Source organism: Orcinus orca, chromosome X, assembly GCF_937001465.1.
Source record: "Orcinus orca chromosome X, mOrcOrc1.1, whole genome shotgun sequence".
In the NCBI taxonomy this organism is placed as follows: domain Eukaryota; kingdom Metazoa; phylum Chordata; class Mammalia; order Artiodactyla; family Delphinidae; genus Orcinus; species Orcinus orca.
The window spans coordinates 83820536-83835834 of NC_064580.1; the positions used below are offsets into that span (position 1 = coordinate 83820536).

Here is a 15299-nt window from a genome sequence, read left to right on the forward strand (position 1 = left end):
TGAAATCTGTAATCAGAAGATGGTTATAGTCACTCACCAGCTTAAAAAAAGAATAATTATAATTGCTGTAAACTTTTAAAATATAAAAGCTACCAAAGTCAAAGTAGATTTGGTTATTTTTTTCAGGAAAGCTAAAATAATTAAAATATATATACTATAAAAACACTATTTGGACATTATAATTCTTTCAGGGTCCCAAGCTGGGAACTTTTAGCATGAATATTATAAATTAAGAGACACTAAATGCAGGACTCCTGTAATGAGATTTCTCACTTAATATGCAATACTACACATAGGACTTGAACTTACTCCTATCTTGACTAGAATCTGCTTGAAAATTTAGGTAACAACAACTTTGCTCTATGCCGAGTTTCAAGGTATAAAATAAATTATTCATAATGAGTTAATTATCATCTCAGTGTGCCATCATTCCTATTTTTAAAATGATATTCAAAAGATTAAATCCTCAGGAATTTAATCATAATTTGCATACACTAGTTTTAAAAATAAGTAACAGTCTCTCGATCAATGCAGAATTACAAAATCTCCCAGATGAAGATAACCTTCACATCATAATACAGATAGAAAAATAATTTTCCTGTCAAAAAAGCTAACAACAACCCTCAATTGCTTGAGGACATTTTACAGGTTATTTTAATAAATTGCCTCACATTCCCCTTTCCTATGAAAAGAGGAAAAATTATATCTCTAATTCTATGTGGGCCTTTGATTTTCAGCACATGGAGGACTGGGCTTCAATAATTGAGTCCATGCCTCTGCTCTTTTCCCTTGAATATATAGGTGGTTGATCATCACTGAATCTCTTAAACACAAAATAGTGACTGACACATAGTGCCCCCGTCCAAATTTCTTAGACTTGCATAGACGAGAAACTACCAGGTCATCACAGGAATTATTATTTTCTCCCTGAAGCCACTGTGAAACACGATGGCTGAACAGTATAAACTCAGGCATCTCTGTTTCCTCCAGACCCCAAAGCAAGCCTTTGTGATAACCAACCCCCGACACGTAAAACAAGAAACAAGGACCATACATTACCTAATAGCAGACACAACATCCCTTCCACTTTGAAAATAATCAATAGATATAAAAACTTTATGATTTCTCATATTTAGTTTACTACCAGATTATATTTTGGTCTAGTACTTCTTCCTGCACAGAAATCCATATAACTAACATATTGAGAATTAACATATAGAATTAAACCATTTCACCTTACAAGCATATTTATTGTTTGGTTGAACATGTTACAGACCACAATTAAGTCTAGTTCTTACAATTTATTGCTTAACTTAATAAATGTGTTTTCCCCAAATTTATTACAAACTCCAAGTGTTAGTGTCTGAAGACGCTATGTAACACTTCTGTATTCCCATTGTATAATTTATCCCAGCATTGACACCGTATTCTGCACTGCTTCTTCAAAAACAAAACATGTTTGCTATGATTCTAACCAAATAGTGTCTAGACATCAAAAGAAAGTTTTCTCTAATCTTTCCACCTTTTCAAATACTCAGAGAATTTACTGGAGAGGCAGAGAAGAAAACGAGATCAAAGTTTTAACATTTTTTAAAACTATATGTTCCCATTTCTTGACAGATAAAGAGACAATGAATAAGATCTGCATCCTGTGATCAATAGAAATGTAGAGGTTTGAGTTTTATTATTTTTCTTGTGCTTGCCTTTAAAAAATAAATAGCGCTTGCCAATGACTTCATTACACCCAGCACTTCAAGGTAAACATAACAGAATTCTACTTTTCTGGCACACTGTGATGGCATGGTCTTCTTGGTAAGTAAAAGATGACATTGAATTAAAGAACTTATTTCTTTATAGGAACTCAGTTATAGCCTTCTCTGGTATTTTCCCGAATCAAATCCAGGACTACATCTTGTGTTAAAATTCTCATATACTCCCTTGGCACAGAGGTAAAGAAAGGCTTCTCTGCCTCCCTCTTTGATTTTCCTCTTCAACCAAGTTAAAATCCAACCCAGGATTTTTAACAAACACAGCTGTATATAAAAAACAATTGCTAGAAGACAACAGAATTCTTGACTTGAATAACAATTAAAAAAACAAAAACTGCTCGAATACCCAAATGCTGCCAAGTTCTCCAATCTTCTGAAGCCACTCTTTTTATGTAATATCCAACTATAAAATGATGTAAATCACCATTACTTATACAATGAAAAGTCCCGCACCCTCCCTAAAATCCAAGGATTCCTGGGGTGCGGGTCTGTGGCTGCAGACCTGTAATCTCATCCCCAAATACATCCCTCACTGATTCTCTATCCCCTTATCATCATATGTCTGAAAGCTGCTGACCTCTTATCTCCCCTACTTTGTGGCCCTCCATCCCCCCTGCCCCATCTAGCACTCTTCCTCCTTGATTCCCCAAAGTGCCAGTAACACATGGAGTATGGAGTTCAAGGAAGTCATGTGGAATCAAACGAAGCCAAAACGAGGTGTGGAATTAAACTGGAGAAATAAATGAATGTATGTAGCAAAACAGAAACAGACTCACGGATATAGAAAACTAGTGGTTACCAGCTGAGGGAGGGAAGCGGGGAGGGACAAAGGTAGGGGATTAAGAGATACAAACTACTATGTATAAAATAAGCTACAAGGATGTATTGTACAGCACAAGGAATATAGCCAATATTTTATAATAACTTTAAATTGAGTATAATCTATAAAACTTTTGAATCACCATGTTGTTACCTGAAGCTAATATAATACTGTAAATCAACTACGCTTCAATTAAAAAATTTTTTAATTAAAAAATAATAAAATGTTGCACCAAGAAAAAAAAAACAGGAGAAATGTCAAACCAATAAGCCCAAAAGTGACAATGAAGACAGAGGTGTAGCTCAGAAATTATAAGAGAGATGGCCTCTGCCTTCACGGAATATATATACAGTCTATTGGGGCATTTTGAAACATACTTGAGCACCACTTACACTTAAGCTGGGGCCTTTGTTATACACTTAATGTCTTTCTATGATGGTGTTTTTTCCTTTAATGAACCCAATGATCAGAGATCTGTCAAAGTAAATAGGAAGCCAGAGAGTAATCAGGTAGCTAGTGGTGTGTTTTATAATTGGCCAGGTGATTGAAGACCTGTCTTGAGTGAATAACTGGACAGGAAGTGGCCAGGGAGGGATAATGTTTTCAGAGGATCTGACTGAGGGAGAGCTGTATTTTCCATTGTCTTAATACTTGCCAATCATTACACATCTGTCAGTAAGAAGAGAGTTTGTTCAGCCCGTTCAGTGCACCTGTGTGATCATATTCTAATTCCCAATCAGAGTTCACTTGCTCTAGAGGAAGCCATTTCCAAATGAAGTGTTACTATTTCATCCTCCTGGTTTTATTCCTTGGTTTTTAGGGCCAAAGAAGTGCTGCTCAAAGGGTAAAATTTTCTGAAATATCCAGTGAGCTGAAAATTCAAGTAAGTGCTGGATCCTAATTATAAATAGAAAGAATGGTAAAGAAAGTACATCTGAACATTGGATAATAGAAATATGTAATCAGAGTTGGTAATAGAGATGTAGAAATAGGCGAGACTATCAAAAAAGAATCTTCCAGGCACCCTTGTAATCTACTTAGATATTTCAGTATTTGACCTTGAAACAACTTCTGGCAAGTTGGATGGCATAATTTCCTAGAATATCATAGTGAATAAATCCATTAGCCCAATGACCCTCACTTGGCATTTTCAAAGAAATTTACTGCCTGTAGTGATAAGGTGTTGAACACTAAAAGCTGCCTGGCTGATGAAAATCCTGTTTGAAAAAAAAAAAAAATCTAGGCAGATTTCACACAGGAGTTCCACCAAATACACTCACACACCCATACTGTTAAAGTGCATTAAGGTCTCAGGATATCATGGGTATTACAAATTCTATTTCTTCTATGAAAATATTTTTAATCCAGCAAAAATGTTTTGAGACCTACTATGTACAAGGCATATGCTAGGTGCTTAGGGGAGCATAGAGAGGAATAAGAGAATCCCTTCTTCCTTCTAGTAACAGATAAGACAATTAGGCAAATAACTAAATACTAGAGATAAAAATACCCTACTGGGAGAGCTCAGGGAAAGAAGCAATTGATTCTTCCTTTTTAAAAAATTAATTAATTAATTAACTTGTTTATTTATTTTTGGCTGCGTTGGGTCTTTGTTGCTGGGTGCGGCCTTTCTCTAGTTGTGGCAAGCAGGGGCTTCTCTTCCTTGCGGTGTGCGGGCTTCTCATTGTGGTAGCTTCTCTTGTTGCGGAGCAAGGGTTCTAGGCTCACAGACTTCAGTAGTTGTGGCTCACGGGCTCAGTAGTTGTGGCTCACGGGCTCAGTAGTTGTGGCTTGTGGGCTCTAGAGCATAGGCTCAGTAGTTGTGGCACACGGGCTTAGTTGCTCTGCAGCATGTAGGATCTTCCCAGACCAGGGATCAAACCTGTGTCCCCTCCGTTGGCAGGCTGATTCTTAACCACTGTGCCACCAGGGAAGTCCCAAAGCAATTGATTCTGACCAACAGGCTTAGGGGAGGTTTAACTGAGGTGACAATTGATTCATAGAAACCAAATTAAGCCACATCCTTTGTGGAATCAAACTTGAAACCACATCCTTTAGCTGGATTTAATACACGGTGGGAAACCTGTTTAAAGATTATCCTACAAAGGGAGAAATGTTATTAATGAAACAAAAGAGTTTTCGGCCATGTCATCACAAATCACACAATCTAAAATGCTATCACTGAATAATATCTGTCCTCATGGGAACTGCAACGTGTTACAAAAGTATATTTAATTCAAGAAGGACAACGTCATGACTCTTAGTTGTAGAAAGACATTTTGAACAGTGGCTAACAGAGCAGGAGGACATAAATATTCTATTGCTAGAAAGATATGCTGTAGAGTAGAACAGGAGTAGTTTGCTTGGCTTAAACATGCCTGTGATGCACTCTTCTCCCAAGACTATCAATTATTTTGCTTTTATTCCACAAATACCTAGTAGGCCTTTTATTACTAATGTACAGTTGTCCCTCGGTATCCACAGGGGATTGGGAAACCCCACCCACACCCCACAGTTACCAAAATCAGAGGATGCTCAAGTCCCTTATATAAAATAGCATAGTGGGACTTCCCTGGTGGCACAGTGGTTAAGAATCCACCTGCCAATGCAGGGGACATGGGTTCGATCGCTGGTCTGGGAAGATCCCGCATGCCGCGGAGCAACTAAGCCCGTGTGCCACAACTACCGAGCCTGCGCTCTAGAGCCTGCAAGCCACAACTACTGAGCCCGTGTGCCACAACTACTGAAGCCCGCACACCTAAAGCCTGTGATCTACAACAAGAGAAGCCACTGTAATGAGAAGCCTGCACAGCAATGAAGACCCAATGCAGCCAAAAATAAATAAATAAAATAAATAAATTTATTTTTTAAAAATAGCATAGTATTTGCATATAACCTATGCACATCCTCCTGTACACTTTAAATCATCTCTAGATTACTTATAATAGCTAATACAATGTAAATGCTATGTAAATAGTTGTAAATACAATGCAAAAGCTATGTAAATACTTGCCAGTGTACAGTAAATTCAAGTTTTACTTTTTGGAACTTTCTGGAATTTTTTTCTCTGACTATTTTTCATCCACTGTTGGTTGAATCCACAGATTTGGAAACTGTGGATAAGGAGGGCTAACTGTAAGCATGCATTTTAATCCCAGAAAGGAAACTGTTTGAAGAACAGCACTAATCTTTGAACTACTTGAGGGCAGGGACTATATGCTGGTCAGCATAGATCAATACGGCAGTGCTTGATGACCCCTTAGGTAAACTGACAAAATTGCAAATTCGTAAAACTATCAAAAACCACAATTCTAAGTACCAGCAAAGCAAAATGGACTCTTAATTATCAGTTAACTCTTACACATCCTACCAGACTTGCAAATTTAAATATTATAGCCATATTTTTCAAAATAAAAGAAAGCCAGTAGAAAAATTATGGAAGAATCCACATAAAGTAATCTGATATATACCATGGGCCTATATTTTCAGTTTAACCACAGGTATTTGATCAGAATGAAGTGGAAAGCTAGCTGATCAAGGATCTGTTTAAATTTTTTTTAAATCATATCAGAAATATTTTAATAATAAATATGATGAGAGAATGCAGAACATTTTTCGAGTAGGTCAAAACTAGAGTACAAATGAATTTAGGAACAAAATCTAATGAAATGAGTATATCTTGACTTGGTGAAATTTATTTGAAGTCTTTTGCAGTTCAAGTATTTAGAAATACTTCCTGTTTAGTAAAATTTTAATCCTTTTATTCATTTGAGAAATCTTTACTAAACAGCTACTTAGTACTAGGCATTGGGTATACAGTAGTGACCAAGACAGGCACTGTTCATCTTTTTGAAGCCAGGGCCAGCTTATCCATTAGGCATGGTGAACACAGTGCCTAAGACCCACAATACTTTTTAGGGGTCTACAAAATATTTTAATTTCCTTTAGGATGAGAAGGAAAAAAATGAATATAATCCTGGCTGGATTGTATTAGTCTTTATACTAATGCAGTCATAAAATATAATTTTAATATTTGTTATGGAGAAAGAGGCCCACAAAGGCAAAAGTTGCTAGGATGGGCCTATGGGGAGTTTACATTCTATTAAAAGAGACTGGCTAATAATTACATAAAGTAGAAGACTGTAAAAAGTGCTGAGATCAGGGTAAATGCAGGGCGTGATGGGAACCCATCTTGAGAGGTCATGGAAAGTTTCTCAAAAGCCTCAACAGAAACATGAAAGATGATAAGAGTAGGAAAGGAAATGTACAGGAGCAAGAATATGCATAGATCTGAGCAGTGCGCTCAGCACTCCTGGGGATCTGTCTCTTGCTTCAACAGTGTTTGGATGGAACAGAGCCAGGGACAGCCCCTTCCTCCAGCCTCCGATCACCCTCCAAACTTTTTTCCAGTCGCAACCTTCAGAACCAGCAACTCAGCTATCCTCGGCCTCCAGGACAAGCCAACATTATTTTTTGAACTTAGCTCCTTATTACCCTTCAACCATGAGCTCCCAGATTCATCAGAATTATTCCATTGAGGTGGAGGCCGCAATCAGCCGCCTAACCAACATGCATCTGTGTGCCTCCTGCACTTACCTCTCTCTGGGCTCCTATTTCCACCAGGACGATGTGGCTGTGGAGGCCAATTTTTCCATGAATTGGCCGAGGAGAAGCTCAAGGGTGCCCAGCATCTCTTGAAAATGCAAAACCAGCACGGCGGCCGTGCCTTCCTCCAAGACGTGCAGAAGTCTCCCAAACTGAGCAGAGTAAAACCCAGGATGTTATGGAAGCCATCCTGCTCATGAAGAACCTGAATCAGACGCTTTTGGATCTGCATGCCCTGGGTTCTGCCCGCGCAGATCCCCAGCTCTGTGACTTCCTGGAGAGCTACTTCCTGGAGGAGCAGGTGAAACTCATCAAGAAGATGGGCGACCACCTGACCAACCTCCGCAGGCTGGCTGGTCCGCAGGCTGTGCTGGGCGAGTATCTCTTTGAAAGGCTCACCCTTGAGCAAGAACAGGAGTCTCTGAAGTCCAGCGGCCTCTGAGGAGCCCCTCTGGCGTCAGAGCTTCTGCCTGAAGCCCTGCTCTGCAGCCACTAGGCAGCTTTTTAACCGCCCTGGAGCCCTCTCCCAAGCCTTGGAACAAATGGAAACAATAACGCTTTTTGCAGAAGAAAAAAAAAATTAATGTGCACAGGTATGAAAGTAAGAGAGGTGACAGTGAGTGGGAAGAAGGCCAAGTACCTCCGTAAGTTTAGAGCAGTGGTTCTCAACTCAGGGCAATCTTGCCTCCCAGAAGACATTTGGTAATTCCTGGAGACATTTTTGGCTGTCACAACAGGAAGGGGATGTTACTGGCATCTAGTGGGTAGAGGGCAGGGATGCTGCTAAACATCTTACAATGCACAGGACAGCCCTCCACAACAAAGAATGATCCTGCCCCAAATGTCAACAGTATGAAGTTTGGGAAACTGTTAAAGAATTAGAACTGGAGATTTAAAAATTTTAGTCTTTGCCAATTTGATAGCTAGAGATAGTATCTTGCTGCTTAGATTTACATTTCCTTGGTTACTAGTGAGCATAAATGTTTAAAATGTTTAAATATATTTATTAGCTATGTATTTCTCCTTTAATACATTTTCTGTTTGTGCCCTTTGGAGATTTTTCAATTGGTTATTGATTTGTTGCTTAGTGTCCTGGAAGAACTCTTTATGTATTACAGATAGAAACCTGTGTGTCATTTATGTTGCAAATATTTCTCCTACCTTATCATTTTCCTTGATGTTTTATTTTTTTCTGTGCAGTTTTAACTTTTATTCAGTCAAATCCATTATTCTCATCTTTTCACATTTTCTGCTTTTATGTTATAAAAGCTGTTTTCAACCCAAATTGCATAAACTGATTAATAAAATGTGATAAACAATACAGTAGAATGGTATGTCCCATACCAACAGTGTGGAGGCACACAAAAAATAGCCAATTAAAATGGGCAGAAGGAGCAGAATTAATTTATTTATTTTTATTACGCTATGTATCCTAAGTGCCTAGAAAAGTGCCTGGCACATAATAGGCTACCAAGAAATATTCGTTAAATGTTGAATAAATTAATAAGTGGTATTTAATTGGTGATATAGTTACAGTTTATGAAACAGTATAAAATATTCATCCTTGCAAACATTCTTTGTGGAATTGGATAATGAGTAGAAGAGATCATATGCTTTTGCTTTTCTCCTAGTTTATCCCCTTCAAAGCTATTCTCCTAGTTTATCCCCTTCAAAGCTATGTCTGAATTTAGGGCTTCCAGGCTCTAAGTCATCCTAGGAATATGCATCAGGCTTAGGGCTGATCCAGATGACTTTGAAGATATCTATGCATCTCCAGATCCTCTTCTCAACCCAAACTGACTTTTGTTTTTGTTTTGAAAGTATTATTATCCTTGCCCCCAGATACACACACATACACACATACATTTTAAGTAAAAAGTGAAAGCTCCTCTGAACCCCATCCCACTTCCCAGAGGTTAGATGCATCCTTCCATTTTTTAAATGTATTTGTGATAGGCATGAATTTGTTCCTGATTGCTTTAGTACAAGAAATAGCACATTTTTTGGTTTTGTTTTTTAAATTAAGTCCAACTTAGTTCTGAGCTCTCATATTCCTAGTTGACAGGGCACTCACTCACTATCAGTCATTCTTGGAGCTTCCACCCCTATCAGTTTTTATAGGAATCTCAGAGCTTATACTAAGTCACAAGAAAATGAGAGAGAATGGCTAATCCTTAATATCTGGTGGACACCATCATTACTGATGATTCTGCTACCCAATGATGCCATTGAATTCTGATTCTCTACCATCTGCCAGGTGCCAGTGCTCCGTAGAGTATATGGCAGGAAGCAAGGTGACAGACCTGCCTTTCAGCCATGGTTTCTCCATGCCTCCACTGACTCTACGATTTACCCCAGGGGATCCTCACTGTCCTCTCAAGGCAAGACCGAGGATCTTTTTTGATCCGTCCCCAGCATATACCTCCCACCAACAGTAGTATCGCCACCTCCCTGACCACAGTCTTAAGGAACCTCTTCCTATCCAGCAATAACCACTCACCAAATTGACAGAAGTATAGAAGTATAAACTTCTATCCATCCTTTCCCTGTAGGGCAACTCAAGACTTTACCAACAAAGACCTGGACAGGTGTTATTGTTTGGGTTTTCTTGGAGTGGTTTTGGTTTGTGTGTTTCCTGCTAGGGCTGCTCCTAATAAAGAAAGAAAAGAAGGAAGGAAGGAAGGAAAGAAAGAAGGGAAGGAGGAAGGGAGGAAGGAAGGATGGATGGATGGATGAAGGGAAGGAAGAAGGAAACAGCTGTTAACTTTACTTACCCTTCCACCTCCCATCCCCCAGAAAAAGATTGATTCCTAGAAAAGCAAAATAGGTTTAAGACTCCAGGAGTTGTACTCAATGTGAGGAAGATCTTAGGAAGACTCTGAAATAAAGAGCATCTTTAATAATCCTCATGTAACACATTTAAAATTTATTCAAAGGAAGAACTCAGAAGGTAGCAAAATATCTCCATCCACTAGGGCCTCTAGATATAAAGCTCGCTAATTTTAACAGGTAATCACATCCGTTTCTCTTTCCTCCCACATGTTGGCAGTGACCCAGATGCTTTTTGATTGCTGAATAGGATAAGATCGTGTGACCTGCCAGGAGGTTTTTTTTTGTTTTGTTTTGTTTTGTTTTGCGGTACGCGGGCCTCTCCCGTTGCGGAGCACAGGCTCCGGACGTGCAGGCTCAGCGGCCATGGCTCACGGGCCCAGCCGCTCCGCGGCATGTGGGATCTTCCCAGACCGCGGCACGAACCCATGTCCCCTGCATCGGCGGGTGGACTCGCAACCACCGCACCACCAGGGAAGCCCTGCCAGGAGGTTTTTAATCAATGAAAAAAGAGCAGCAGGCACAAATGTCTGGAGTTCATCCAACACTGGAGTAGCAACTTAAGATTTGATCAGAGTGGATTTCCACTTAAAATGACAACATCAAGCTACTGTATTATTGGAAAACCATTACAAGTTAGGATGAAGCAGAGCATGGGCTACTTTAGGGAGAGTATACTTTAGAGTCCTTTAGCAATAAGTGTAAAAAAGTTATTTTATATTATCTTCCCAAAGCTTTGCTTTTCTGAAAATACTCAGTTGCAGTCCTCTTTAACATGAATTAAAATATTTTTCCAGAATGTTCTGACACTAATTTTTTTAATCAAACATTGGGATAGTTTTGCAACCCTAGAGTATCAGTTCCATGATCACACTGCCATTTATTTTATCTTTTTCTTAATATTATTTATTTAGCTGCATCAGGTCTTAGTTGCGGCACGTGGGATCTTCGTAGCTGTGTGTGGGATCTTTTAGTTGCAGCATGCAGGAACTTTAGTTGCGGCATGTGGGATCTAGTTCCCTGACCAGGGATCAAACCCAGGCCCCTGCATTGAGAGCACAGAGTCTTAACCACTGGACCACCAGGGAAGTCCCCACACTGCTATTTAGATTGTCTGCTGTTGAGCATTGCACCAAAAGTTAGATTGGAAAAGCTGTGGGAAATATTCCGCCGCCTTAAGGGAAAAGAGGCCTTATTTATATTAGTTAGCATGTTACAAAGATTGTGTAAAAGAAATTGTTAAACACTAGATGATGTATAAATAATCAGTCTTCACATCTTTGAAGGAGCTGAAAGAATGTCACCAAACACACACAGACACTCAAATCTCTCTGAGGAGTAAGTACTTGCCAATACCCATGTGCAATCACAGCAACATTCTTTTCCCTGTTTAGAAGTGGGAGCAGACTACCTCAAGACCTATTTTTTTCTTATTTTTCTCTTTTTTTAAATGGAAGTATAGTTGATTTACAATTTTGTGTTAGCTTCAGGTGTACAGCAAAGTGATTCAGATATACATATATATATTCTTTTTCAGATTCTTTTCCATAATAGGTTATTACAAGATATTGAATATAGTTCCCTGTGCTATACAGTAGGACCTGTTTATCTATTTTATATATAGTAGTGTGTGTCTGTTAATCCCAAACTCCAATTTATCCTTCCCTCCCCTCCCCTTTCCCCTTTGGTAACCATAAGTTTGTTTTCTATGTCTGTGAGCTCAAGACCTATTCTTAAGGGCAATTACTGACAATAGATGAGCTCCCTTACCCCGTTTTCACTAAATAGTTATAAGTTTTAGTAAGTTAAGTTAATTTTAGTAAGTTAATTCATCTCTCTGGATCTTTGTCTCCCCATCTAGAAAATGGGGATAATAATAAACTACCCTATCTACTAGTCCATGAAGCTTATGAAAGGCTGAAATAAGGTGATGTATATACAAGTTATTCACAAAATATAAAGCTTTGGTTTCACCTATTTCACATTCATTTAGCCAGGAAGTGTACTAGATGCTCAAGAGATAAAAATGAAGTCAACAGAGTCACTGTTCTCATGGGTCTTTATAACACAAGGTGTTCAATCGGCAGGCCTATTTCAGCCCCTAATATCATGGTAGTCACTGTGCTAAGTGAGGGGGTTAATGAAGATGAAAACCAATGTTAAATATAACATTGCAAATCAATTATACTTCAATTTAAAAAAAAAAAAGGAAAAAAGAAAAGCAGGGTCCTTACCTTCAAGAAGCACACAGTCTATGCAAGAGGCATGCCCATAAACCAACAACTACAAAATAGCAGTTAGTGCCATGACAGAAAAAAAGCACAAAAGAGGAAAGGCTCCCATGCATTTCTAATCATTTCTAGTGTTCTCTGCCTGTGATTAGGAGACGCTGCCACCCTATCATCAGTACTGATCCAGCTCTTTTGACTTGAACAGTCGTGTTCCCCATATGTGTGGGTAACTGAGAAAGAAATTAGCATGCTTTATACTCCATTATCCGTTTTACAGTTAAAAAAAACAGAAATCTTTATTACAATAGATTAAGCACCAACATTAAAGAATGAAACAGATAGTCATCCAAGGCAACTTTTTAAACTTTTTAAAAAGACATTAACTCCTAAGTTCAATTTGTTATTTTTCTCACTAATGGTGAACAAGCACTCAGGGCAGATCCATATTTTCAGCATTGTAGTCCTCAAAATCAAAATACCTGTTTATGTTTGGAAAAACATCTTAGAATTGCTCTTATTAATTACATAATTTAATCTTACTTGAAATATTTAAGCAAAATAAACTTAAAATTCCCACTAGAAACATATAAGATTCACCAAAGGAAACTTCTGCTCTAAGCACTTAACTGACATGAGATATTGTTGTGTATGAGCTCTTTTTGTTTTTTTAATAAAGTATCAAGTTTTCCCAAGATAACATCCCATGGGAGCTGGGAAATTTATTTTTAAAGGATGTAATTGTTTTCTTTAATATGCTGCTATAATTCTAGGACAGCAGTCTCTCTCTGGGAAAAGAAAAAGGCATTTCAGTGGGTTGCCATCTGTATAGCCCCATTCCAAATGATGGAAACAAGATGGTTCAGAGGCTGAATGACAAATATGAATTTTGAACAAATCTAAACCTGCCATTCTCCTCAGCTCGGATGCTCAAGAAATCATTTAAAACATTTGATAACCATGTCATTGCACACCTGCGAGGTGGTTTGATTTCAGGGATTACAATTACCTGAGAAACACACAACCATTTGCCTTGCAGAAGCTATTTAGATTTGAAGACCTCTTCGTCACAGCCCTGAAACTTCATCTTACATCATCTCCCGACGTGAACTGACTATTATGCAGTTTGGATGTGCATTGAAAGCTGCAGGCATGTTTTACTGACAAGTCTTGCAGACAGCATTAGTATGATAGGCTATGGCACATACAGGAACTTTTGAGAAGAGAGGTTAAATCCTAGAGGGAAAAGAGTTTGGGGAACAAGTGATTTAGTAACAGGAAGAAATCAGTTAGCCAGCAAAGCAGAAGGACTGAACAGGTATTTAGCTCTTTAGGGAAACATGCAACTATGTATCAAGGTCAAGGAAAAGCATGAGATCAATTACAGTAGATATTTACAGACACTTAATATTTGATGATGCTGATATTTAAAGAGAAAGGACAAGGAATTCATTGTTTCTGTGTGCCATTAATTTATAAATATTCTGCATTTAAAAATAAACTTTTTCACAGAAATGATGTCCTTTTATCATCTTTCTTTTTTGAAACATATTCCTTGATTGATTTGTTTTCAATAATTGAACTATATCAGAGCACACCATTTAAAATGCTTCTACATTTAACCCCAAAGTAATTAAATCAGCAAAACACATGTATTATGAATAACTTTATCAATCAATGTCAGCATTTCAAATGTTTGAAATTGTTCGATAATATCCAAGATAATGATTTCAGAAATACAGGGGAGGCATCATGATTCTTAATGTGTATTATGAAATTTAGGAAATGTTAAGGAGAAAAAAATGAGAAAGAAAAAAAGGAAAATGAGCTATCAAATGCATGCATGTCAATTTCATGAAGTGGTTCAAGATTAGTATTTTATTCAGAATAAACTAATTTTATTATTATTTTATAATCCTCAGACCAATAGACCAGTCTCTACTTCAGAAATGTTCAGATAACATTTTTCTAATTTAAAGTTTACCTATGTGAAGAATAATATTTGTAACAATTACAAGTTTCATCTAATTTACCTTGCTAACAAGTAATAGCCTCAAAATATTTCTTGCCTTCAGTGGCTTGTTTCTTCCAAGACTTTAGTTATCAAAGTTTTAAATTGTTCCTTGGGATACGTGAGGATAATTAGATCACTGCCCTCAAAATCTGCATTCAATGGCAGTGATTTTATTTCAAGTTTTGAAAGAAGTAAAACAATAGTTATCTCATTAGAAGTTCATTGGATAGAGCTTTATCAAAAAAAACACTTGTTTCAGGGGCCATTTTATCTTTTATTAGAAGCCTAATAGATTCATTCTAAAATCCAAAAAGCATAAATCCCTTTACAAATTCTCAAATATGTTTGTAAGAAAAAAGGTTTTTTTATGTCGAATTGGTTTCAACTATTAAATCCTTATTTTAGAAAATTCCCTCCTCTGTCTTTTATATACAATTACATATTGTAAAGATGATATATACAGTAATCTTTGTATATATTTGTGTATCATCTTTGTATACATTGTGTTATTATTATAAACTTGGGATGTCAAGGATATTGTCAGTCTTTAAGGTGCTTTGCTGATCTCTTGAATAATAAAGTGAAACAGGCTTATATTATTCATTATCATCCCCTTTTTCTCTATTTCTGTACTTAACATGAATCATTCACTCAATAACCTTTTTTGCTAAACATTGTGGGTAACACAAAAGAAGTGTAATGCATAGTCTTTACCCTCAAAGACACACACATCTTCTAGGAAGTCAAGACACATACACCGTTAAGGAGAAAAAATAAAGATTAAGTGCTAATACAGCAGGAATTACAATAGAAATTTAAAGAAAGATGAGATTCATCTTCACTGAAGTGCATGTAGAAGGTTTCATAGAGGTGATAGGACTGGGTCTTAAAGGATATTGGATTAAGTTGAAATGAGGGGAGAGGGTATGCACAAGGAAGAGTAAAGAAACAAAAGAATGAACATGACCGGGAGACAGTGAATGGAGACTGATTAACATAAGTGGGAAGATCTTGATGAGCAGTAGGGAAAGATA

At 37.6% G+C, this 15299-nt stretch overlaps 1 long non-coding RNA gene and 1 pseudogene across 3 annotated transcripts in view; one reads left to right on the forward strand and one right to left on the reverse strand.

Annotated features, from left to right (window-relative positions):
* The window catches only part of LOC117197991 (uncharacterized), a 441633-nt gene that overhangs the window by 316666 nt on the left and 109668 nt on the right, over positions 1-15299 (reverse strand). The window lies entirely within an intron of this gene.
* LOC101276474 (ferritin light chain-like) lies at positions 7009-7749 on the forward strand (annotated as a pseudogene).